The following is a 27,140-nucleotide window of genomic DNA, read 5'->3' on the forward strand; positions in this document are numbered from 1 at the left end:
AGTTGATATCAATTTAATTCCTAAGATTTATGTACTTGTTTTGAGTATCTAATGTAGACGTTATAACCAAGTTCATTTACGAAATGGTCTAAATGAATGGTATACCGAATGTATGTCCTCTTGATATGTGTAACACTTCGTAACTGAATGAATATACACCTTTTGTATTCTGATAACCCTCTCGATAAGATCTGTTAGGTTTACATGCATATTCTATGTATTAATAAATGTATCCTCATGTATTAGTACCTGTATGTGTGCGTTGTTTGAGTTATATCGCATGGTTGGATTCTAAAGCCATTAAAATAATCATTTTGTGATTTACTGCTACAATTAATAATTGTCCCAGTAAATGCCCAAACCCTACAGAACTGGTGCCTCGTGAGAGCACACTACAACGTGTAGTAAAATATAACATACTGTAATAGTAAATCATGCATAATATTTATTATACGTAATAGAAATATTTTATAGTGCATGTCTTCATGTGTTATTTGATCATATATTTGGAGACATATTTTAAAAATATTTACATTCCTTTTTTTCACTAATATTCAATATATGTTTGTGAATTATATGGTTCTTCCATATGGGTTATGGAGATTCACGGTCAGTTGCTGATTTCTGTTATTATTAAACCCACAGATACCTCATTGTTTTACACTTAAAATACACTTTAAATGCAACACTTCCAGTTGTTTTTAATAATGCCCTCATCTGAAAGTATGTGAAGAATATAGATCATCAACTGTCAGTAATATTTTGTCACAAACAGAAGAGTTATTGGTTTCAGTAACCTTAGGTATTCCTCCATCAAATCCATAATTCTTTTCTAAACCCCCACTGAATGATATGCCAAATAACATCGATCCAAAATACTGAAAAACTATGCCCCTCAGCTATGGAAATGAAATTATGCCATCATACTTTGTGAAGTTAAAATGACTTGTTTACCAAAATGGGAAAAAAATAATACATGAAAGAGTTTGAAATGAGATATGAAGTTACAGCACTACATATTATATTATAATGTACTATATAGTACAGTATTATATTTAAGTGGTTAGCTGTGTCAGTATGTTTAGGCTGCAAATGAACAAGTCGGTTTATTTCATGCTGAAAAGAGAAGAAAAGAAACACAACATATCGGCTGTTGAGCCTTCTTCAGGTGTGAAGAAGGCTCACACCCAAAGAAAGCTCCGCTGCCAAAAAGTTACATTTCTTTTCTTTTCTTTTCAGCATGGAATAAACCTTTACATGTTACTATTATATTATATATATTTTAATTTTCAAATTGATTAATAATGAATTGTGGGCCATACAATAAAGTGTTCATGTAGTTGATTTCTGATTCCCTCTCCTTCTTAGATACTGTTACTAATGCTTTGATGAACCCAGTATATACTACAAAGCAATGGAAACATTTAACAAAGCAATAATAATGACCTTTTCCAGTAATCTGTCATATGTCCATGATTGGATTAGTTTCGTTGTTGTTACTAGACTGTTAATTTATCAACATCATTTTCTTAATTTATTATGCTGAACTGTGCTTCTGGGAGACCCTTACTAAAACAACTTAATTTATCAGATGTGAGACCAGGAGTATCCAGCGCAGGACCCCAGTTCACTGTCCTTAAATTTTCACTAAATTAAAGCAGATCAATAAAGAAGAAGGGGAAAAATTAGTCAAAACTGATGCAGGAAATGATAAACATCTCAAGAACAGAGCTGTGCAGAACACTTTTAGGGCTCAGCATTGTTGCTCTAATTAGCAAGGACTGCAGGGCTCTGTGAATCAGCATATTTCAATTAATCTGATCAGTAAGTTAATAAGTAAACCGTACTAATGACCTTTTCTGGCTTGAAAGAGTTTTTTTCTTTAACGTACCCTTTGTAAGAGGACACGGGGAAGGGTCATCTCTAACAGGTATTTCCGAAACGAAACGCTGAAAATGCTAGAGATTGACCTTAGCAAGATGGCGGACAAAAAGAATCAGCTGACCAGTAGATGGAAAGGGTCTACCTTAAGAAACAACGAGACACAGCTGAGACGCATCAGGAACCGGAATATAAGTGGCCCGGAGGCAGTGAACAGGGCAGAAGCCGGTAAGGTGAATGCGTTTTTGGAGGAAAAGAGTGGAAAGAGGTGCTTGTTAAGGATCGGGCTAAGGAACAATGAACGACTGCAAGGAGAAAGGTTTATGATTTTGGATTACGGACACTGGTTCAGGATACATCGTGGATTGTCTTTATTACGAACTTTTGGAACTCGGAACGAATCAGGACTAAGGGAACGGATTACGGACTGTATTAGGAAGACAGTTGTTGGAAGAAACGCCACGGATCTGAGGACAGTAAAGTGTGGTGTAAGTACTACCTTCGTTTACATAAACTATCCCCCGGAGACACCACACCTTCCTTACATTTGCCTACACAACTTGTTCTATGTACCCCCAAATCCCCAATATCCCTGCTTTCCATTGAGAAACAAGCGTAGAGTCCCATCACATTAAACAATAGAATAAATGTATTCAGTTAACACCCAGATGTGACAGAACACATTTAAGACTTACACCTCATTAAAATTTGTATTTCTTTCATTTCAGTTCTCTTCACTACCTAGGTTCTAAGTTAGCACACTAGTTCAGTACGGATCTGCGTGCGAACCACGGGTTGAATTCTAGTTAGTACGCTGCCTTCAGTTCATTGCAATTTATAATAATAATAACAATTGCTTACACTTATATAGCACTTTTCTGGACACTCCACTCAAAGCACTTTGGAGGTAATGGGGATCCCCTCCAAAACCACCAATGTGTAGCCCCACCTGATGATGCAACGGCAGCCATAGTGCACCAGTAGACCCACCACACATCAGCTAGCCAGTTCATAGATACAGATTATTTAGAGGCCATGATTCAGAAAGGCCAATGGGAAATTTGGCCAGGACGCTGAGGTAACACCCCTACTTCTTTTAAAAAACACCCAGGGACTTTTAATGACCACAGAGTCAGGGCCTCAGTTTAACATCGCATCCAAAGGACAGCACCTTTTTACAGTGTCCCCATCACTATACTGAGGCATTAGGACCCACACAGACTGCAGAGTGAGCCCTCCACTAACACCTCTTCCAACAACAACCTTAGCATTCCCAGGTGGTATCCATCCAGGTACTGATCAGGCTCACACCTTCTTAGTTTCAGTTGCAAGTTGCAGGGTGATATAGCTGCTAAACTTACCCTTTGTGTTTATTTTCTGTTTACCTTTAAAAATAGTATGGTTTTAAAGCCATTACAGTATGTGTATAATATAGGAACAAGTAAGTAAACATGGTTTATTCCATGCTAAAAAGAGAAGAAAGAAAACACAATGTTTTGGCTACGGAGCATTCTTTGGGTGTAAGGTGAGAAGTAGTACAATACTACACATTTCGATAGCAATAAATAACAATTACATTGCACTTTAAATGTAATAACAGAACCCCCAAAAAAATGAAGCAAGGGATTAACAACTACATTATAATTGCTGCACATGACATAGAGGTAATAGAGAACTGGACATTTGAAACAGAAGAATATTGGGCAAATTTTCCTAAAGCAGGAATCTACAATCCCTGAATTTATTATCCTTTTGTCTACTGAATTATCTTCCTGCTAACACACTTTTGATTAATTGATTAAAACTTAACTTTGAATAATAATTAGATTTAAATAACTTAGGGTCAGTTAATTAATAAGCTACTGTATATAACAGAATGCCTTTGGTAAAACCTCAAGGAATATAAACAAGAGAACATGGAGCTGCCACTTGAATGGTGACATGACGTTTTTAACATGGTTGGGAGAAGGGAGAAGGGAGAAAATTTTAGTTTCATCCACTTCCGCTCTCCTACACATCCCTAAATATCTCACCTCTTGAAAGTTCCCTTTGTACATCTTTTTCACACCTGATGTTTTGCTGCTGCCAGAGGCAGACTTTAGCTTTCATTCTTGTCCCATCACTAAACTACCTCCCCATTATTTTCTTGTGCTTGCTGGCACAGACTGGAAAATATCAGTTTTCCATTTTGAATATGTTAAGCGCAAGTTATACAGTAACTTTACTTCTTTTGAATCTATTTCTTTTCAGTGTAGCAGGGTTAAGATTTCTCTGGATTTAGAATTATAATACGGACACTTTTATCCTTACATGCCTAGAAACCAAGACAATCTATTGTATGTTCCAATGAGCCATTGTGGGTTAGGGTTGACTGTAATCACTGAGAAAGAAAACAGGTGTTTCTGAAACACTTTTTTAGCAAAACCTAGGTGCACTTCAAGAACTGCCATGGACACTTCATCCGCACATCATAGAATGTTTTTTTTTATTTTACTAATTTAAATGAAAGCAATATATCATTATTTTATCTATATCTATTTTATTGGTTACATAAATGTTATTTTACAAAATTTGGCAACATAACCTGGAGTCTACAAATTTGTAATGGTGTAATGTTATTTCATTTCATTTCACATAAGAGAAGTCAAACCTTGTTGTAGTCATTCTACAGCATTTGCTAGTACTGTGACTACAAGGTTATACAAATGTCATTATACAGAGTTCTGTTACAATGTTTTGACATCATCCCCTGGAGTAAGTACAAATTTGTGCTGCCAAAAATGTCATAGTGCTCTGCAGTCACAAAAGAAATACAACATTGTTGCAATGTTTATTACAAAACGTATTTTCATCTTATGGGGGTTCATATTTGTGTATCACAATCCTCATATTTTGAAAAATTAAAGTAATAAAGGGGAACTTGTTATCATTTTTAATTATCTGCTCTGAAAGCCTTCCTTGAGACACATCATCAATCTTCTTATTAAACATACATGTACATAACAAAACTGTTACAAAGGATCAGATTTTAAACTTTGACAAATCTCACAAGGAATTATTTTAATTACTTGTACTGTTACCATAATACTATTTATCAGTTCATATCAAATGTGGAAATTAGCCTTTTAGAATTAATTTCTGTCCCATTTATCTGTTTTTGAAGCTGTTATTGGACTTGTTATAGTAAACTTATTTTTAATTAAATTATTTATAATTAATGGTGAAGAAACACATACACAACAATATATCCTTTACAGAAGTAAAATATATAATGTTCCTTACATTGGAAATTAAACTGCATGTCATTAGTGATAGGTTTCCTGAAGACACTAGCACCTGACTTTATAAAACTGAAGAAATTTCTAAATGTAATGTGGAGGATTTATTATGTATTTTAGTCACGCCCTCTGCACCCAGAGGGCACTCCTTCTCTGTCCTGTCTCATTTCCGGTTCCGGTGTTTCTCTCTCTCTGGGGCTATATATTTCCGGGTCTTTCATTCTGCCTTCGCTCAGCATTGACGTTCGGATGTCCTGAAACCCTCCTAGCACCAGGTCGCCCCACGTCGGCTACCTGAGGGCATAGGTTTCTATACGGCATTTCCTGAACAGCTGAGCCCGGGCTAACCCCCGTCTCGCTGTTACGTATAGGGTCTTTTCGCTCTCCTGCCATTCTTTGGTTCGTCCCTTCCGACATCCGTGACAATTTTCTATTTAAATTGTAATTAGAATATCTAGAACAAAGCAATACACCTGATTAGTGAAGTAACTGGATAAGATGTTAATGCTTTTTCTGTGCATGCTCATTGCAGTTAATATTGCTGCTATATTAATTTGTTCACAACAGGGAATATCCCCATTAACAATAATGGACAGTTGCAAAGTTCTTTCAAGCCCCATCCTTGTTTGAAACTTTCAAGATGCTGTTAGAAGGTGAATATTTTAAATCAAAACCTTAAATGCTTTAACTAAACACTTTACGGGCAAATGTCAGCATACTGTAAACTTGTAATAAACAGACATGTTGATTGAATTTTCCTTCCTGGGTCAAAATGTACTGTTGAATGTACTGTCAAAATGTACTGGAAGCATGGATTATTACTGACCTTCGCCTGTTTCCTGGTTTCTCACTCTCGTCGGGCATCTTCGGATTTGTTTGCCTCGTTCTACTGCTCTCTACCGGTTTTTGGACTTTTTGCTCGTTTATTGGATTTGGAATTTTTGCCTAGTGCTGCGGACTTTGCTACATCCCTTTTAGCCCTGCACAGGATCTTTTTACTCTACCATTCCTAATAATGCCAGTAAGCAGCTACCTGCTCAGCATATTAGACAGCAACAGGGATGAAGTAATAACCAGGACCCCAAAGAAGAGATGGGTGTTCTTTTAGTTTATTTTTATTGGATGTACAGTAAGTCTTGCACAATTAAACTTACTGTATGTTTGCTGGATAAGGACCTACCCGAATATATTGCATGTGGTGACCTACCCCCGGTAGCATAACTACTGTATATGAGTGGCACAGTGCTCAGCAGTACTGGGGCACTGGGTTCAATTCCTGTGGTACTATCTGCATGGAGATTGTATGTTCTCCTTGTGTTTGCTTACGTTTTCTCCCACACTCCAAAGACATACACAGGTTAATTGGCTTCTGGGAAATCTGGCCCTTGTGTGAGTGTGTGCTTGTTTGTCTTCATGCCCTGTGATGGACTGGTGTCCTGTCCATTGTGTGAACTGCCTTGTGCCTTTTGCTTGCCAGGATAGTCTCCAGCTTCTCTTCAATCCTGTACCGAATAAAGCAATTAGAAAATGGATTGATATATATTTACACATAGTGTAATGCAGTAATAGAAATGGAGAACAAGTTTAATTAAATTGTTCACCTATGAGTGTGTCAGTAGAAGAACAGAGTAATTAAGCCATTTTTTTACTAGATGTTTTAAACTTCTCAATTGTGATATATGTAAGGGAGGGAGAATATATATCTTGAATAGCAAAAGTACTATGATAAATAATACAAATAATGTAATGTACCCCCTTGTTAAAGTTTTAAATATATTCACTGTAATCTGAAGCCCTCAATATAGGTGAGGAACCTTTTCCTTATCCCTGTAATTTTATTCTAAACACTCTTAAAGGGTCTCTTGCCCCCACAAAACAAGACACAAGCATTATTTCCTATTTATTTCATTAATGGAAACAAGAGCAAACTAAAATAGCTCAAGCCACATTAGGTTGATTGTTTCACAGTAGCTTGCCAATACAACTTCTAAATCACATACAGTAATAAAATACAGTAGTACCACTCATAAATCACTTAGAGTGAAGCACAACCACCACACTCCACACTAAAAATTATATAGGTGCGCTTCACTTCAAAGCTAACCACCCAAGATAGAAGGCCCTAGCAATAACCTAGCTCCCTTACATAAACAATAATCCCCACTTAAAACTAGGGGTGATTGTTTTGGAAAGCATAAGTTTCCTTCTGTCTATCCTTCCATTAAAGCTATTCTTATTCAATCTTTTCCTGAAGGTGGACTCATGACATTTACCAAAACAAAATATACCTGCAGATCCCTGGATGTAACACTGGGGTTCTTTGAGACTTCCAGGAAAATCATAGTCAAATTAAGAAGAGAAGGCCACTCCTAGATAAATTTGCAATGCTCTTGAATGTTTTCCATTTTTAGGTTATTTTACCGTGGAATAAAGAACTCCATATTTTTAACCCTTTCTGTACTACAATTCTTTCTCTTATACTGTCACATTTCTTTTTTTTAATTTGATCTAGGCATGATGCAGTATGTTACCATAAGCCTAGTGCCTAGGCCAAACTAACAAAGTTTCTGATTTTAAATACAGGTGGAATCACTTCATGGTGAGCAACCAATCTTTTGAACATGTTGAGATGGTAGAACTACTGTAACTTACTTTTTTTGCACTTACTTTTTCACACAAAAAATATTGAATGCTGGATGATACCTTGGTACCAAGATTCCACTAATCTGTCAAAGTTATTTAATCTTAATTTTACTCCAATTCTTAAAACTATTTTATCTAAACTTCTGGAATTGGTTGGATAGCTTCAGGCAAAATGAACATTCTATCTAAAATGAATTATTTTATTTAACAATTGGTCTTGGTACAATGTTGTCAGTACTACTTTCTGGCTAATGAACTCCTTTACCAACTTAATGAATGGCTGGAAACTGTACAATCAGAATGTAGAGACATTTCTATTAATGTTTTATCACTTCTTAGCCAAACAATTAAAAAAATCAAATTTGTTTCAACAATTTTGACAACCTAGTAGAAAATTAATAATTCAGGTGGGTAGATGCGTCGGCATGCGTAGGCTGCAAAGGAACAAGTAATAGGTTTATTCCATGCTGAAAAAAAAGAAGAAAGAGAACACAACGTTTTGGCCGTGGAGCCTCCACGGCCGAAACGTTGTGTTCTCTTTCTTCTTTTTTTCAGCATGGAATAAACCTATTACTTGTTACTTTGAAAATTAATAATATCACACTATATCAATATCATCATATAACAGTAATGAAAATAATTGACATAACCCAGATTTCAATAAGAAAACTTTGACTAATGGAAATTAAAAGGAATTATTTACTTAGAGCATGTTTTTAAAAACTGTGCATTGATTCCATTTCCTAAACCTATTCAGTAAACCAGAAAGTTCTTTGCAATATCTACAAATTAAAACAATACAAACCAAAGTCATCTCTTGTAAACAACAACTTTCATCCACCTCCATTACTGGAAGAAATAATATCTACTGTTTATTGAAGTAAAAGAAACCTCTTTCAAAACTGTACACAATCTTGTCAGAAAAAGATACTACTTTCCGTCTTCTATTGTTGTTTTAGTTTTAGTAAAAATACCTTCATCAACAATCCTAAAATATAACTTATGCAATACAAGATAATTCACAGAGTATATACAATATGACTGAACACAGAATATATAAAATAAGGTTAACTATGTTATTTACCTGCAACCTAAATCTTGATGATTACCTTCATGCAACTTGGTTCAGCCCACTGTTGTAACAGAAGAAATAAGGTTCTTGATCCCGAGATGAAGTAAAACAGATGAGTTTATTGCATGCAAGGAACAATAAAGCCGAAGTCTTGTTTCCCGCAAGAAACAACAAAACCGAAGTATTGTTCCACGTACTGTTACAAACTTTTGGGTTATATAGTGTTTTCTTCTCAGTTTCTGACGTCACTCGGTCTGATGGTAAAGAGGGGGGTTCATGGTATTTGGCCAGTTTACGATGTTCTGGGCAAATGGTCAGTTTAACATTACACCCAGGGGGGTTCCTAGCTTGCATCTGCAATCCTTATCAGTTAACCCCCTTTCCTGCCATAAACCCCAGCTTGTGACTTAGAAGTCTAAACCCCCTACAGAAAGGATTAAATTCAAACCCCCGGGCAGATCTTTCCTTTCTTGGCGAACAGGTATGTATTGCCATGTCATTGTACGTTCCACGGTTATAGCAAGATGTGATACATGTTTTTGTGAATGTGATGATTACAATTATACATATAAACAATACTACTCCTACAGATAAACACTATAAAAAGGTTCCACCCCAGGCCCCAAACACAGACTTTACCCAAGACCCAATTCCCCAATTTTCAGTATAATAGTCCTGATATTTCTGTCCCTCATTGTAAATGTGTTGGGCCAGATCTGAGATGTGCTCAGAATTATCAGGAATATATGTGCAGCATTCAGTGCCAATTACTGCACAAGTTCCTCCTTGGGCCACCAGTACATAATCTAAAGCTAGTCGGTTCTGCATGGCCACTGTTCTGAGGGCTACCATCTCATCATTAACAGCCTTCAGACTAGATGAGGTAGAATTTGCTAATTCTTCTAAAGTCGAGGCCATTTGAATTAACTCTCGACTCAGAAAGTTCATGCCGGCTTGTGGAAATATTATACCTAAATAATATTCCCAATCAGCCAATTTTCTTTGTGGTCTGTGGTTAGGTCCGAAGGGGGTGTGGGTTTGAACACGGATATGAGGAACCACATATCCTAAATAACATGAGCCAGACCACTGGGCTGGCAACCATGGGTAGCCTCGTTTTCCACAAATGAAATATGTTCCGTTTGGCGCTCCCCATGCCTCTGAAAATAAGAAACTTATACCGAATTGTGGGGTGTGCCGATCCCATCCTGGAATTTGGAAGGTAGAGGTGGATATATTTGCAGCGATGGTAAGGTTGCAACGACTCCATCCAACCAAGTGCAGACCATTCGTGTGCTGAAAACATATGTTTCCCTCACGTTCCTTATTTAGAGTCAGGTATGGTGGTGTATGGCTTCTGTTATATTTAGGAGCGTAAGAGCCTGTGAAACTCGTGGGCTCTAAGCCTCGCTCCTGTAGATATTGTAATGTTGTGCAGGTTAAAGTCGTGTTATGGCAACTCCCTATAGTTTGTTATATTAAAATCTCCTAAATTATCCCTCCAAATGATCATGCCCATGACTTCCTCGTGACGCCAAGGAATGGCTCCCATAGGAAGTCCTCCCTGTACATATTTGGGTAATGCGGCACACACCCAGCAGGCACTTTGGTTGGTTTTCTTAGCTGTCAGATAAGAGAGGCCTAAAAAGGAATTAATTCCATGTTCTCCTTTGTGGGAGAGATGATCATTAATTCCTGCGGAACATAGTCCTACAGCAACAATTATTGTTATAAACAGAAATGATTTCATTCTGAGTCTGTAAATGGGGATGAGGCTCGTTGGCAGTGTGGCGCGTGGATCCAGCGATCTTTTCCTTCCACTCGAACCGCAGACTCGGTTGTCAACAGGATCTGGTAGGGTCCGTCCCACCTGGGCTGGAGAACCTGTGAAGGAAATTTCCTGATCCACCCCCACTCTCCTGGGATGAGGTTGTGCCCTCCTTCAGGTGGTGGTCCCCACGCCTCCAGGACCTGCTCGCGGGCTCCTTGGGTGGCCTCTGTCAGCAACTTGCAATAATACAAAGGAATGGTTGATCCATCTGAGGAAACCCCAGTCTCAGCACCTGTAAGAGAACTTGTTTCAAATTATTAAAGGCGGCTTTTGCTGCGGGAACCAAGGCAATCTTGTCCTTGTACTGCACTCCCCCCTTAAGCAGTTCTGTTAAGAGTTGTGCTCACCCTGTAAAAAACATTGCACCCAGGCCCTGTTAAAATTTCACAATGCTAGACACAAAAAGGCCTTATCATAACTGCTTCTATTAGACACTCTAAAGCTGAAGCAACTCAGACTTGTGGGTTTCCTCGTCAGGGGAAGCACTCAGAATACCATCAACATACTGAGTGATCACAGCCAGTTGAAGCCACGTGATACCCTGTTCTGCATAGTCATTCTTTGTAATGCATAATATTCCAACCCAATAGATCTGGAATAAAACCACCCATTAAAATCTGGTACTCGGCAAGTAAAACTTGCTGTCCCAATACTCCTGTGGCCTCCTGCCATCTTCCCATATACATTGCTCTATAGTACACTGTTGAACAGAGGAGTGAAACAAGCAGGACAGTAGTGCTCCAGTATCCCCTAACAGAGAAACCAACACTCCATTAACAGTACATTTTTATCCACTGGACTGGGACAGACTTAGGGAGGCTACAAGGGATTTACAGGATCTAATCGTTAGGTAAACAGATTTTCTCACAAGACGTTATTCTCCCCAGTCTCGATTCTAAACCTACAGCTTTTCAGCATGTCTGGTTTCGAGACATTCGAATAAAACCAAATTGTTTCCACTATTGCAACTAATTGTATAAATTACAATTTATAATAATTTATAATAATACAAAAACTGTTTAACTACTTTTACGTCCACCTGTACTGTACTTATACGTTTCAGACGCTCTTATATTTTCCAATCTCCTTAAGTTGATTTTCGTCAAGTCTCTGTAGTTACGTCTCTAGCCAGTCCCGCTGGCTAAACACACTCACACCGTCATTTAGTATACCAAAACTCACAGTTACACACATACATGCCGGCACACAAATTCATAAAACACACATACACATCGAGAATATATTTTTCTCTTCGTAATACAATGTGCTGTATTCTTGTTTTACTTCTACATGAATCCTTTTAATTCCTGAAGCGCACTCCAGGTTCGCTGCATTTCTAATTTCGGGTGCGGTACTTTAGCCCACCGGTCAATATCTTACGGTTTTGAATATGATCGTATGGGGGAATCAGGGAAGGTAGGTGCGATTGCAGACCCCCTCGCGGGCGCCCTCCCTCTAACAGGGGAGACCCTGATCCGTCTTTATCACACTCATACCAAGTGTTATCCCAATCAGACCCCCCTTCTCCATATGGCCACTGAGGGAATTGATCCCAATTATTTTCGTTTCCTGCCTGTTTGTTCCCCTGTGGGAGAGCAGGATATAACTTAGTCGCTGGCTGCAGCACATTAACCAGTGCAGCGTGACCAGGAGTTAATTCCTTCTTTAGTCTCTCATTCTCCTGTACTGCCTCTTTTAGCTTTTTTTTCTATACTCTTTCGTAGCGAGTAAAGTATATTTTCTTCCGGGTTTTTATTTTCCCCGTAAACACACTTTTAAGTCACATCCCAATTTCTTTCTTTTTCGTCATGTATCTGCCACTACTGGTGCCGGCCGTGCACCAGGGTGGGAGCTACATGCTTGTGCTTTTGCCAATCAATACTCATATATGCTTTCTTTACAGGCGTCTTCGCCCCAAATTCCCTCTGACAAACTCGGCTTTTTCCATATTTTTCTCCTTCTTTTCCGTCAACTTACACTTTTCCGATATTTAAACGGACCCTTCCACCACTTTCTCAAACCATCAGTTAGCGCACATGTTCGGTCTCTTTAAGATTTACTTTTGTCGTGTGTGAGGTAACAGCTCATTCAGTAGGGGGATGTTTTCACTTGGAAAAACCTGTGCATTCCTGCACTCATTCAGCTAAGGGCGTCTGTTACCTCCAGATCTAAATGCCTCTCCGAGACTTTAGAGAGGACTTACACCGCACTGTTCACAGGTAAGAAACGAGACCTCGAAAACCCCCTTTCTTGATCAGTAATTCACCATCCCCAGAACGCCAGCATCGCTGCTTTTGCCCCGGGGTGGACTTACGCACTGAGCTCAATCAGGGCGATTCTCGGGTCTCAACGTCCCCCAAATCCTGCCACTTAATGCCCCGCTCCCCACTATGAGGTGCGCCCATGCCAGTGTCGCGCGTGTGTATATGTATTTCACAAACAAGGAAAACACCAAAAACATACATACATATATCTCCTCCACTCCTGCTTCCTTTAAAACAAAAAAAAACCACGCCACGCCAGAAACCACGCCACTCCAATCTGTGCACGATCAAGGCGTAGCTAATCTCAGGACCCCGGGCGTAATCAAAGCCCACACCAATCCTGGATTATACGTGCATTTAATGCACCACTCAGCTCCAGAACCCCGGGCGCAATTAAGGCCCACAGCGATCCCGAGCCACAGAACTCCGGGTGCAATTAAGACCCACACCAGTTCTGACCTTCAGAACTCCGGGTGCAATTAAGACCCACACCAGTCCTGAACTACGTGCATTTAATGCACCACTTGCTCTAGAACCCCGGGCGCAATTAAGGCCCACACCGATTCTGAGCCTCAGAACTCCGGGTGCAATTAAGACCCAAACCAGTTCTGACCTTCAGAACTCCGGGTGCAATTAAGACCCACACCAGTCCTGAACTTCACGGTAAGGGTCCAAAACCCGTTCAAAACTCCACGAGCAATTAAGGCATACACCAGCTTCGAACGCCTGTACACAATACCGCGGAACCCCTGCCAGACCAAATTCTGGGCTTACAGCAACCAACCCATTACATACACCGGTGCCTTCCCCGGGCCAGAGGAATTCAGAAACTCACGTTTACTCCGTCATCTCGGGCGATTCTCGCAGGGAGCAGAGATTTCCCAATCGGTCAGAGAGAGTCGGGACTTTTAAATAAAAGAGGAGTCCTTACCTCTTAGTTATGTGCACGCTGACCGTCTCTCCTGCCGATGGGAAGTTCTGCGCCTTCTGGAGCATCCTGCCGACTACGCCAAATTTGTTGTAACAGAAGAAATAAGGTTCTTGATCCCGAGATGAAGTAAAACAGATGAGTTTATTGCATGCAAGGAACAATAAAGCCGAAGTCTTGTTTCCCGCAAGAAACAACAAAACCGAAGTATTGTTCCACGTACTGTTACAAACTTTTGGGTTATATAGTGTTTTCTTCTCCGTTTCTGACGTCACTCGGTCTGATGGTAAAGAGGGGTATTTGGCCAGTTTACGATGTTCTGGGCAAATGGTCAGTTTAACATTACACCCAGGGGGGTTCCTAGCTTGCATCTGCAATCCTTATCAGTTAACCCCCTTTCCTGCCATAAACCCCAGCTTGTGACTTAGAAGTCTAAACCCCCTACAGAAAGGATTAAATTCAAACCCCCGTCTTCACATCTTTCTTCACCACCAATCTAAGCATTTTTGGACAGAAATTACTTTAAAAATTATCTACACTTGTGGAGAGCAACATTCCAATTTCTCATTCCTTATTGTTATTAGGAGAATTATCAGTTAATAACTTACCTTTCAAACACCAACAACCCCTTCTGATAACCTTGACTGTCACCAATAACATACAGTAATACTATAAAACTGGAAATTTCAATGGCAGGCAATTGCCACAGATTCTCTATTGGATTCAAATCAGAACTATAATACAATACTGTCATCATTATGTTTAACAGTAGGGATGGTGTTGATTGGGTGAAAAGTTCCAGTTTTGTCTCATCTGACACAAAACACTGGCTTGTTGCAAATGCTCTGTGGGATATGCAGGCACAGTAAGTGGGTCACAGAACACATTAGAGGGGAACTGCAGTCCAGATTTCTCAGACTGGTTATTAAATCTCAGTAACAAAATAAAATCATTGAAGGTGTAGAAAAAATTGATACATTTTGAATTAAGCACAAAATCGTGAACTTTGTGAAAGTACCCTGAGTTGCCACGTACGGTAGTCACAATGGGCGAGACAGAGTTTCCACAAATTGCATCATGAAGTGTCCCTTCCTGCTCGCTAGTAACTGTAATGAGTAAGCTTACAGAAGTTTTGTTGTCTCGTTCTGAATTGCAGAATATGGAGCTCTGCATACCTGAAAATTTGTTCTATTTTGTAATGTAAATTGGAGGTTTTACAAATTGCTGTGTACATTTTAAATTTATCGTGGTGTGAAATGCACACAACGATGCTGAGTCTTTCTAACCACAAAATATAAAAATAGAGTTGGAGTTCTACTTTAATTATATATAGAGAGAGTGACAAGTCTTTAGTGACAAGATTAGTTCAAGAATCATTTCAGTACAAAAACTGGACACTGAGACATAAAAAGCACACTGCTTCTGACAAGTCTGCATTATGCTTGGATGGAGCTTTTATGTATCTGATAAACTACGCTAATTGTTGGTCAAAGAGCACTTTGGCCTCAGAAATATAAATATACACAAGCTTGATTTCTTTGATCTCTAGATTTTCCAACTTATTGTAGTTGCATGCTTGTTCAGGATCTTTTGTGTGCCTATTGTTTGCTCAAACAATTGGAGATAAGAATTGCCTAACTTAGAAATAAGTGGCTGAATACTAAATTACTATTACTAAGTAATTGTATCGACATTCAAATTTTGCATCATTTTTAAAACATGAGAAGCCACTTCTGCCATTTCCATTCCAACTGATTGCACTTGTTCCAAAAACTGCGGCAGCTTGGCTCTGTTAGTCAATTCTTGAGAGCCAAAATGTGTTAAGTTATTCTTTGCGTGGAGAGGAAGCTTGGGACACCACTTCTACACCAAGTCCACCCCAGATCAGCCAGAGATAAAATAATCCCAAATATATTTTGTGAAGACAATGAAAAAAGGCTCATTCACCTTGTTTTTACATCTCATCTGAAAAACAGCTCCTTTTTTTACAGCATAGTGTCTCCATCACTTTACTGGGGAATTAGGACCCACACAGACAACAGGTGAGTGGTCCCACTAACAACTCTTCCAGCAGCATCCAGGTCTCCCATCTAGGTACTGGCCAGGCTCACACTTGATTAACTTCAGTTAGCTTGTAACTGAAGCTTGTAAACAGGAGAGGCCAGTGTTAAGAACCATTCAACATTGGTCGGATGAATCAGATTCTAAATTAAGTCACTGTTTTGCTACCATTGTCGGGCAGATCTTCCGTGAAGCTGCCAGAAATAATATCAACCTGTATGTTACTGGCTACATCAATAAGTGCATTGAAGACGTGGTTCCCAGGATTACTGGTTGCACATACCCAAATCAAAAACCGTGGGTAAATGGTGAGATAGGTATCAAACATAAAGCGAGGACAGCTGCTTTCAATTCTGGCTATATGGATAGATACAAAAACTCTATTTTTTTCTATTTCCTGACCTTGGGAAAGCCATCAAAATAGTTAAATACAACTATAGAGTTAAATTAGTCATATTATCACAGCTGCAACACACGAAACATATGGAATGGTATACACACCATTACAGACTACAAAGCGCAACCCAGCTATATCAGACAACAGTCTGCCCCTCTTCCTGATGAACTAAATTCATTCTTTGCTCGGTTTAAGGTCAGTAACACAGACCTAGCCAGGAGGATTCCAGAAATCCAGGTCGAACACCCACTGATCATGCCCAGAGTAGATGTGTGTAAATTTTTAAAAAAGACCAATCCACACAAGGCTCCTGGCCCTATCCCTGGCCATGTTCTGAAGGCATTTGCAGACCAGTTGGCAGATGTTTTCTCGGACATATTCAATCTTTCTCTAGCTCAGTCTATAGTTCCATCCTGCTTTAAGAAAACCACCATTGTCCCTGTTCCTAAGGATCCCAGAGTCAGCTGCCTGAATGACTACTGCCACATTGTACTCACTTCAGTTATCATGAAGTGCTTTGAGTGGTTGGTCAAAGCATACATCACCTCGCTGCCTGACATCCTAGGCCAACTGCAATTTGTGTATCGCCAGAACAGGTCAACAGAGGATTCTATTGGCACTGCCATCCATACTCCCCACTCACACCTGGCTAAGAAAGGAACATATGTGAGTATACTGTTTGTTGATTACAGCTCAGCATTCAATACCATAGTGCCCTTAAAGCTTCTCATCAAGTTCCTGGGACTGAACACCTCCCTTTGTAATTGGATCCTGGACTTCTTGACGGAACATCCACAGTGGTGAGGGTGGGCACCAACATATCCTCTACCCTGACTCTAAACACTGGAGCCACCCAAGGTTGTGTGCTTAGCCCTCTCCTCTACTCCTTATTTACCCATGATTGTGTCGCCAAGCATAACTCAAACTCCATCATTAAGTTTGTGGACAATACAACAGTCATAGGCCTGATCACAGATGGTGAAGAGTCTACGAACAGGGGTGAGGTTGAAACACTGGCAACATGGTGCCAGGAGAACAACCTCTCTCTGAATGTTAGTAAGACTAAGATGATTGTGGACTATAGGAAACACCAGGGACCACTATCTATATCAATGGGACTGCAGTTAAGAGGGTCAGCAGTTTTAAGTTCTTGGGAGTTAACATCACAGAGGACTGGACCTGGACCCACCACACCAACACTGTGGTCAAAACAGCATGGCAGCATCTATTCTTTCTCCACAGGCTAAAGAAGTTCGGCATGCTGTCACATATCCAGACCAACTTATACAGGCGCACTACTGAAAGTATTGTGACTGGTTGCATCACTGCCTAGTATGGGAACTGCTCCAACCGGGATCGCAAAGAACTGCAGAGGGTGGTGAAGTCAGCGCAGCTCATTACCATCTGTGAGGTACCAAACATCCTGGATATCCACTCAGCTAGATGTCTTAGGAAGGCCAGGTCCATTCTCAAGGACCCCAGTCATCCCAGTCATAAACTCTTTTCTATCCTACTATCTGGTCAACAGGATCGAAGCATTCTGTCAAAGCCCAACCGTTTACGGAACAGCTTCTACCTCCAGGCAATAAGACTGCTAAATAGCTAAGCTGCAGTTCCTTCAGCAAATCACCGTAATGGCTACATGGACATAAAGTTTTCATTGTATTCAGCATACTGCACTAATTTGACATAATGTATTGCATACACCCTTGACACATTGCAGCTCTATTTATATTGAGTTTTGTCTGAGTTTATCTTACTCAATTTCTATTGCACTATTGTTATGTAACCTTATTTTGTAACTTTAATTTTGTGACTTTTATGCCCCCGGTGAGCTCATAGAAAAGACATTTCATTGCCAGCAATTACTGCTGCGCGCTGTATAGTTGTACATTTGATAAATAAACTTTGATTGATTGTATAGTTCAAAATGGAGTCCAATAAACATTTTCTCAAGAAATTAAAATGGCTAAAAATGCAGTGTGAGTGTGACAGTCTTATAATATAAAGTTTGAAATCAAACTAAGTAATTTCATGACTACCAGCATATCAAGTATCCACAGTGATAGTACTGACATGCTGAATGGTCAAGGTCAATGATTACTCACATGGCTATAACTGGAGAGCTTTATTAATGTTTCTTGTCTGCTAATCTGTTTCTGTTTTATTTTTTTAAAAGGAGGACTCTGAGTTCTGTCTCCAAAGGTCAGTCCCTGGAGTAATAAACTGATTGACAGCTTTGCTGGATTGGCTTATTAGTGAGAACATATTAAAATACAGTATGTATAATTTAAATATACTGTAGTAGTTCAGGTGGGTAGCTGCGTCAGCATGCATAGGCTGCAAAGGAACAAGTAATAGATTTATTCCATTCTAAAAAAAGAAGAAAGAAAACACAACGTTTTCGGCCATGGAGCCTTCTTCAGGTGTGAAAGCCTTCTTGACACCTGAAGAAGGCTCCACGGCCGAAACGTTGTGTTTTCTTTCTTCTTTTTTTCAGCATGGAATAAACCTATTACTTGTTCCTAATTTATATATATATATATGTTCATAAGCTTCTTTTGTATAGTGTATACAAAACAGACACTCCAGGTTAATCTTAACACAAATTTCCGTATTAGAATTGTCTTTACAAGTGATGCTGGAATAGATTTCAATTCTGGACCTGCTGTGCTATCTATGTGGAGTTTGTGTATTATCCCTGGGCTTATGTGGGTTTTCGTCGGGTTGTCCAGTTTCCTCCCACAGTCCAAAGACATTAAAAAAAGGCCTTGTAGTGTTTGTGCTGATGGCAATCTACACAAGTTCCATCTTTAAAATGTTTCCTGTTTCACTGCCTTTTATTCAATAATATGAGCTTCTTAACATCTTCACTTTTTCTTAGTTTGTTGTCAAAACGGCATGGACACAGACAATATAAAAGATATTAAAGTATTTTCCATCTTTCCAGTATTTCCATCTAAAAAATATAAAATATCAAATCGTAAAACAATTCTTAAACTTTTTTTTGAAAGAAACATAAGACGTAGTTAGATATGTCATTTGTTTACTTGGCCTATTTCTTCATAGGGGACATGATATTTATGTTGCTGGCATAGATTGCACAGTACTAATAGTCCTGTTATAGAAAGGACAAATATGAATATGGAAAATGTTTCAAAACAGTCCTAGTCGCAAGGGCTCATTTTCAAAGTCCTTAGATGATGAGACAAAATCTGATCCCATATTCATCACAACATGTACAGTGCCCTGCAAAAGCATTGGAACATCAAAGTCAAAATCTGTTATTTTTGCAGTCAATCAGTTTTTATTTGGAATCATGAATGAGAACAGTATACTATCTGGGGATAATTCTATCCATACATTTGATTGCGTAAGAACCGAAATATACCTTCTGTTCAACCCAGTGAATCCAAGTGTCCACAGTGTTGGGCATATTTACTTTAAACACATTTCAGTGTATAAACTGGTCTTGCATCCCTTTAAGGTAATAAATGCTGCCCACTGAGTTCGCCCAACTCTTTGTGTATGATCAGAGTCTCTTTGTCACGCCTGTGAAAGATTCAGTGAAAAACCAAACAACATTCATTGAATGGTGCAAACCTGTAGTAGCAGGAGCACCAGAAGTTTACAGGAGTAACTGAGCTCATATTAGCTAATAATAACAACAGGATTATGTAATAACATCTATTATAAGCAATCTTATTATTCTGATTTTAGTAATCTGCAAACAGCTGACTTTCAGAGACCCGGTCATTTGGCATAACAGAATTATTTGCTGACAGACTGACTGAGAGCAGCTGTGATCAAATCCTGTCACGCCCGACATCCCTCCCTAGAGGGCGCTCCACTGCTCTCATTATTGTTCGTGTCATTTAGCTCTCCAGGTGTACCCTTTTAGTGTTATTATTTAAAGACCTGCTCCTCCAGTCCTCGGGGCTCATCATTAGGGTAAGATGTTGCGAGGCCCGCCTAGCACCAGGAAACCCTACGTCCGTCTCCTGAGGGCATAGGCCTCATCCCCGACACCTCCCGCTTCCTGAGCCCGGGGTCTGGAGGATCTCGCCCCGTCACCCTTGGACCTCCATGTTTCGTTCGTCTGTGTGCTCCCCTCTCCCGGGGATTTTAACTTTGTCGCGTTCCAGGATGGATTTCCAGTTTATGGACTTTCGGACCGTGCTTTGACCTGCCCTTGGACCCGTTTGGATTTGGATGCCGTTTTGTCTTCCCCGTACACTGTCTCATGGACGGTCACTATTATTTTGTGCACTATTAAACCCCTGTGTGTTCCTTTTTACCACGCCTCCTGTTTTCTCCAGCTCTTACCGCATCGCATAGGGTCTTCTACAAGATCCGACACGGATTCCAGTCCGTGTCCGTTACAAATCCCATCAGTGCATGACACATTTACATAGAATTTCCTAAGGGGTGGCAAAACAGGAAAGGTGGTAAACCTCATGGAGAGCAAAGACACAACAGGCGGAGAGTCCTACATTTCAGCTAGAAGGCTGTAATGGATCTGCAACATCTCCAGTCCATCTGCCAGAGCTGGTGAGTCCTTCGGATGAGATGTAAAACCGAGGTCCTGACTCTCTGTGGTCATTAAAAATCCCAGGGCGCTTCTCAAAAAGAGTAGGGGTGTAACCCCGGTGTCCTGGCCAAATTTCCAATTGGCCCTTACCAATCATGGCCTCCTAATAATCCCCCTCTATGAATTGGCTTCATTACTCTACTCTCCTCCCCACTGATAGCTGATGTGTGGTGAGTGTTCTGGCGCACTATGGTTGCCGTCGCATCATCAAGGTGGGTGCTGCACATTGGTGGTGGTGGAGGGGAGTCCCCATTACCTGTAAAGCGTTTTGAGTGGAGTGTCCAGAAAAGGTCTATATAAGTGTAAGCAATTATTATAAATTATTATTATTAAATGAGGACTGCCCTGCTGAAGGGAAAATTGGCAAGACAGTGGTGAAAGAAGTTGCAGCTGGGCCAACTCTCTGACTCTGGTATTAGGTGATGTGGTCTTTCCATGTTTTTGTATTCAAGCACCAGCAGAGGTGTAGCTGAAGACTAGGGATGGGAGCTGGATTAGTTTGTCATGTCCCTGGTGATAAAAGTAACAGGAACTCATATCTTCAGTAACAGGAACTGAGCTGCTGGGCTGTACCAAAGAATTATATCGAAACAGTGGCTGTAGATATAATTAGCTAGATATGTCCCCGAAGAAGATGATGGCAATTACCACAGATGGCACATCTAGGCAGAAGTCCTGGCCAACTCCTCGACTGTGTAAGGCACATACAATATAATTTCAAAATCTGTGGGGTTTGCTCCATTCCCAGGGTAAAGTGACATTTCTATATAAAAAGTCATTTTTATAAAAGACATTTGTTGTGTCTAATCGGTGTCAGGGAACCCTTCTTCTTTATTACATCCTACTCTTTTTTAGCCCATTAATAGGCTTAAAGGTCAAGCTTTAAAAATAACCCTATAAATTAGAAAATATCTTCTTTAAAACACATCAAAATACTTATTATTTTTATGGGAACAAGAAGACGCAATGTTGTCATTAGTTTGTTTTGAATTTTCAAACTATTTTACCCATCAAGGACATAAGCAAAAGCATAAACATAGGAAAGCTTAAGCTGAATTTCATTTTTTCTTGCACAGGTTTTTATTAAACAAAAAATATAAATCCCATTATAATATCACTCCCATGAATGTGGACACATTGAAAAATATTATTTAGTGCTTAAAATCTATATTGCAGATAGGCCATTCTAAAAGCCAGGACAAATGTACTCATATGTCTGTATATAAATAATCACATAACAAAGAAGTCGTTTTATTTTTATCTGAATAAACAGACAAAATATTTCTATATCTGTTTTATTTTCACTCATTAGTCCAAGATCTGTGTTCAGGTGACATTTTAAAGAAACTATTAAAAAATACATTATTGTTTCATGGATTATGGCACTTATATGGTCTTATATGTTACAGTGGTAATGTGAGTTTACAAACCTGAAAAATAAATGCTGGAGCAGAGAAAGTAAAAAACAAGATGCTTCCCTCTTAAACGCCTTACAATCAACTGGAAGTAAAAATTCACTTCTCAATTTTTAATGACAAATTCACAGACAACTATATTGTTCGTTATTGTTATAATCACTCTCTTTAAATACATTTTTTGAAGGACTATTTTTCTAAAATAATTGTTTTCATTTATATTGATGTTTTCATCTGACACATTAATTGTCTAAGAAAGGTAAATATCAATATGATCTGAAAGAACTGCAGATGATTGTATGCCTGATAAATTCTTCAAAGTGAAACATTCATCAATGCTTTCTGCTTTTGGTAAATTATCTTGATATGTTTAACATGGCACTGATGATTAACACACACTAATTGCTCTATTCCAGCATCCCATCCATCCATTTTCTAATCGTCTCATCCAATTCAAGGTTATGGGGGAGCATGGCACAGAGACAAACCCACACACTCACACCAGGGCCAGCTTTCCCAAAAGTAAATTAACCTACCAGTATATCTTTGGACTGTGGGAGGATGACCCGGCGAAAACTCACATAAACCCAGGGATATCATACAGACTCCACATAGATAGCACTTGAGGTCCAGAATTGAACTCTATTCCTTGTAAGACAGTTCTAATTGTACAATTTATGTTAAGATTAATCTGGAGCGTGTGTTTTGTATACAGTATACAAAGGAAGCTTATGAACAGATACAGTATATCTAAGAAAATAGTTTAGGTGAAGAGCTGCATCTGCATGCGTGGGCTGCAAAGGAACAATAGGTTTATTCCATGCTTAAAAGAGAAGAAAGAAAACATGTTTCAGCTGTGGAGCCTTCCTCTGGAACCTGAATAATTGTGGAAGATGTCATATATCATTATATTTTAATAATAATTCCTTACATTTAAATGTAGTGCGTTTCTGGACACACCACTCAAAGCGCTTTATAGTTAATGGGGACTCCCCTCCACCACCTCCAATGTGCAGCATCCACCTGAACGATGCGATGGCAGCCATAGTGCGCATGGTATGCTCACCCACATCAGCTATCAGTGGGGAGAAGTTCATAGATGGGGATTATTAGGAGGCCATGTTTGGTAATGGCCAATGATAAATATGGCCAGGATGCCAAGGTTTCACCCCTACTAGTATGAGGAATGCTCTGAGATTTGTAATGACCACAGAGAGTCAGGATCTTGGTTTAATGTCTCATCCAAAAGATACCACGTATTTTACAGTATAGTGTCTCCGTCACTATAATGGGGCTTTAGGACCCACATAGACAGCAGGGTGAACACTCCCTGCTGGCCCCACTAACATCTCTGCCAGCAGCAACCTTAGTTTTTACTAGGAGGTCTCCCATCCAGGTACTGGCCAGGCTCATGATTGTGATTGTGAGCTCTGTGATTGTGTAATTTATATTCAAATGTAATAAAGCATATTAGAGATGTGAATTTGTTCCAGTTTGTGAAAATGTGGAGTGCAGTAGTGGCAGGACTGATCATCACAGTTTTTGTTTCAAAAATATAAGTAGAGTGAGCCTAAATATGTATTATATAAGTATAAAATGACAAGTACACACATTTGTGCCTAATTTATATTTTAATTGAATATAACATTTTCCAAAGAATATGACACAACATATACATTGACTGCAGTTTCTAGTACAGGATTTTAGGAGGCCTGCGGTTTCATCGTAAGATTATCTTCAAAAGAGTTAACATCTCATCTGCACCCTTAAAAGAAGTCAAAACAGTTACATCTAGAACAACAGTGGGGGACATTCAGATAGCTATTACTTGTATATACTGTACACTTTAACTATACTTCATAGATATTACATGTATAGTATATTTATAATTCAAACATATTCTGCTGATGGACAGCTATCTACTGTATGAAAGAAATCACAAGCCACAGTCAATGAGAGCACAATGATGTTCTACAAACTTTAAGCAACTAAAAATTATATCCTACAGTATACTGTATGTTGGGGCTAAGGAGGTCTTTCTCTTTCTTTCTTAGTTCTCAAAGTATTCTTTAAGGGTGTAAACCTCCTAAAACAGATGCCATTAAGAAAGTGAACATTCAGATTTCCCTCAGGGAAACTTTGAGTACTTTTTCTTAACTCCTTCAAAATGTCTGTGCTCATTTCCTCTTTCCTCATTTTTATCTCACCTGATGCTTTGAGTGGGAATCCAGTTTTCTCACACATTACAATTGCAGGATCTGCCGAGTTCCAAAAGCAAAGCTTTAAATATAATTGCCAAAAGATAATTCCTGGCTCCTGTTAGTGTTACTGCAATATATAAGGAAACCTTGAAATTAATATTTTATTATATCATTACTCTTAACCCCTATAATAAAAGACCCATATCATGTTGTCAAATGGTCATATTTGGTTATGTACCCCTAAAAATGTGGATACCATATGGATATGTCCAGTCTAATCAACAACAATTTCCAATAGTATTTTCTATCCCATTGTAGATGAGTGACCAAGTCAAGTATCTCTTAGGCCTCTGTTCAGATGAAATAGTATGGTATGCAGGTTTCAGTTTACTTATTGTCCTAACCTCCATTTCCACAGCTACCTGATTTCTTTTGGGTTTTCATATTAGTCTTTTCCACATGACTAGTTTCTTCTGCTTCCTAATAACTCATCCAAACATTCACTATTCCCCATTAAGCTGTTCCTACCTTACTGAGGTTATTATGTGAGGCATCAATATGCAGGTTTTTCTCTATTTGAGATATATTCCATTTGTGATACTCATTCTATTCATTCTGAGTTTCTCTTGGCAAGTGGTGATGGGTACACTTTGACAAAGAGCGCAAGAGTAAATCTCCTTGAATTTAGACTCATAAACCACTTTCACTTCTATCCCATTTCATCAGAAAATATTGAATTTACATCTTTATACATCATGTTACAAGAGACAAACATATTTATAATGTTTATACAAAAACGTTTATTTACACTATGATATTTTCAATGAAAGTTCTGCCGCTTTTATAATTAAAAATTCCCTCATTCCCTTAGAATCATCAGTGACTCGATTACTGACAGCCTTTTTAACTAAAGTTTCTCCTGTGTACTAGATAACTGTCTTTGTCTTTCAAAGATCCCAGCAGGGCATGCTCGAGGCTGCCTGCTATATGATCAAAATGTGAAGAAAACAGATACCACTGGTTAATCACTGAGAACATGATTTGTCTCTGCAGTGAAGTCAAAAATTATCCTTACAAAAACACTAACTTCACCACACAAATACTCACATTTATACAGTAGATGCAAAGTCATACACAGTGTACATAATATAAATGGCCAACAATTATTTTTATCGTTTATAATGCTTTCCCTGTTTTGGCCATTCCATGGTGGGGAACCATTATGTGCTTAGAAACAACAAGTATTTTAGACGAAGGCTTCTAGGAGTGGCCCAGGCAACATCCTCATCATCCTAATCATACATTTTGGTTTCTTTACAATTTCATAAAAACATGTTTTCAGTATATTTCAGTGTGTATATATTTCCACACTATGATTTCTGTTTCTTGCCACAAAATTAAACATATTTATATACAAAGTGCTATTCTTGATTTGAAAATTACTGCAGCTGATATATAAATTTGCTGAAATACAGTGCAGTGCATTTATTCAATTTTTTGGTAGTATTTGATAATAGGATACACGATTAAAATACAGTAGATGTGTGCCTTTGTTTTTTCTCGTGTTTTTGGATACTATGAAACTGTCACGGACGTCCAAAGGGACTAACCGTGAGGAGCAGGAGAGCGGAAAAAGACCCATATGCGTAGCGGCAAGACGGGAAAAAGGCCCGGGCTCATTAGTGCAAAGAGTTCAGGAATGCCGTATAGAAACCTCTGCCCTCAGGGAGCGGACGTGGGCGCCCTGGTGCTAGGCGGGTCTCAGGACATCCGAATGTCAATGCTGAGCGAGGACAGAGTGCAAGACCCGGAAATATATAGCCCAAGGGAAAGAGAGGGACAGGAAGGACAGCAGACCGGAAACTAGGGACAGGACAGAGAAGGAGCGCCCTCTGGCTGCAGAGGGCGTGACAGTTACCCCCCCCTTCATGGGCGGCTCCTGACGCCCATACAAATAAATTAGCTGCCCAGCACTGGGGGGAGGAAAAACCTCATTTAACTGAAAGGAAACCTCCGGGAATCCACGGCTGAGAGCTACCCCTTCCTCCGGGGTATAAACCTTTATTGGGTGGAGGAAGGGGGGGTAGAGAAGAGCTCCAGAGACTAAAAACAAAAAAGTACACAAGCACAAACACAAACAAAAAACCTGGGAAAGACCAGGGAGACAAACCACAAACACAAAATAGGAACCAAAAACAGGTAGGAACCAAGGTTCCAAGACACAGAGAGCAGGGGGGACCAAAAAGGAGGGGAAACCAGGAAGAAAAAAATCAAAACAAAAGGCAAAAAAACAAGAAAAAAAAAACACAAAAACCCCGGGGAAAAATACCGCAGACTGGGCAAATGGCACGTTCACATTCTAACGCTGATATCAGAGTGGACAACCTGAGGAAAGCCAGACCGAAGTCCCCTCACAGACACAGATGCCCGGAGTGATATCCAGCGAAAAGAATGGAGGAACGGCAGAAAGCTTACCATTCTATCACTGATATCAGAGAGAGCAAGACCAGGAAGAGCCAGGCACGAGAACCCGCTCCAGACACAGAAGCTCGGAGTGATATCCAGTAATAAGAATAGG

The 27,140-nt window shown here is 39.4% G+C and overlaps 1 long non-coding RNA gene across 1 annotated transcript in view; it reads right to left on the minus strand.

Annotated features, from left to right (window-relative positions):
* LOC148654540 (uncharacterized) overlaps window positions 1-26,469 on the minus strand; it is a 214,658-nt gene extending 188,189 nt beyond the window's left edge. The window contains exon 1 of the long non-coding RNA XR_015941486.1: window positions 26,147-26,469. This is a non-coding gene — a long non-coding RNA (uncharacterized LOC148654540). The remainder of the gene's footprint in view (window positions 1-26,146) is intronic.
* Window positions 26,470-27,140: the final 671 nt, after the last annotated feature.

This window comes from Lepisosteus platostomus, chromosome 9 (genome assembly GCF_059453375.1).
Source record: "Lepisosteus platostomus isolate fLepPlt1 chromosome 9, fLepPlt1.hap1, whole genome shotgun sequence".
Lineage (NCBI taxonomy): Eukaryota > Metazoa > Chordata > Actinopteri > Semionotiformes > Lepisosteidae > Lepisosteus > Lepisosteus platostomus.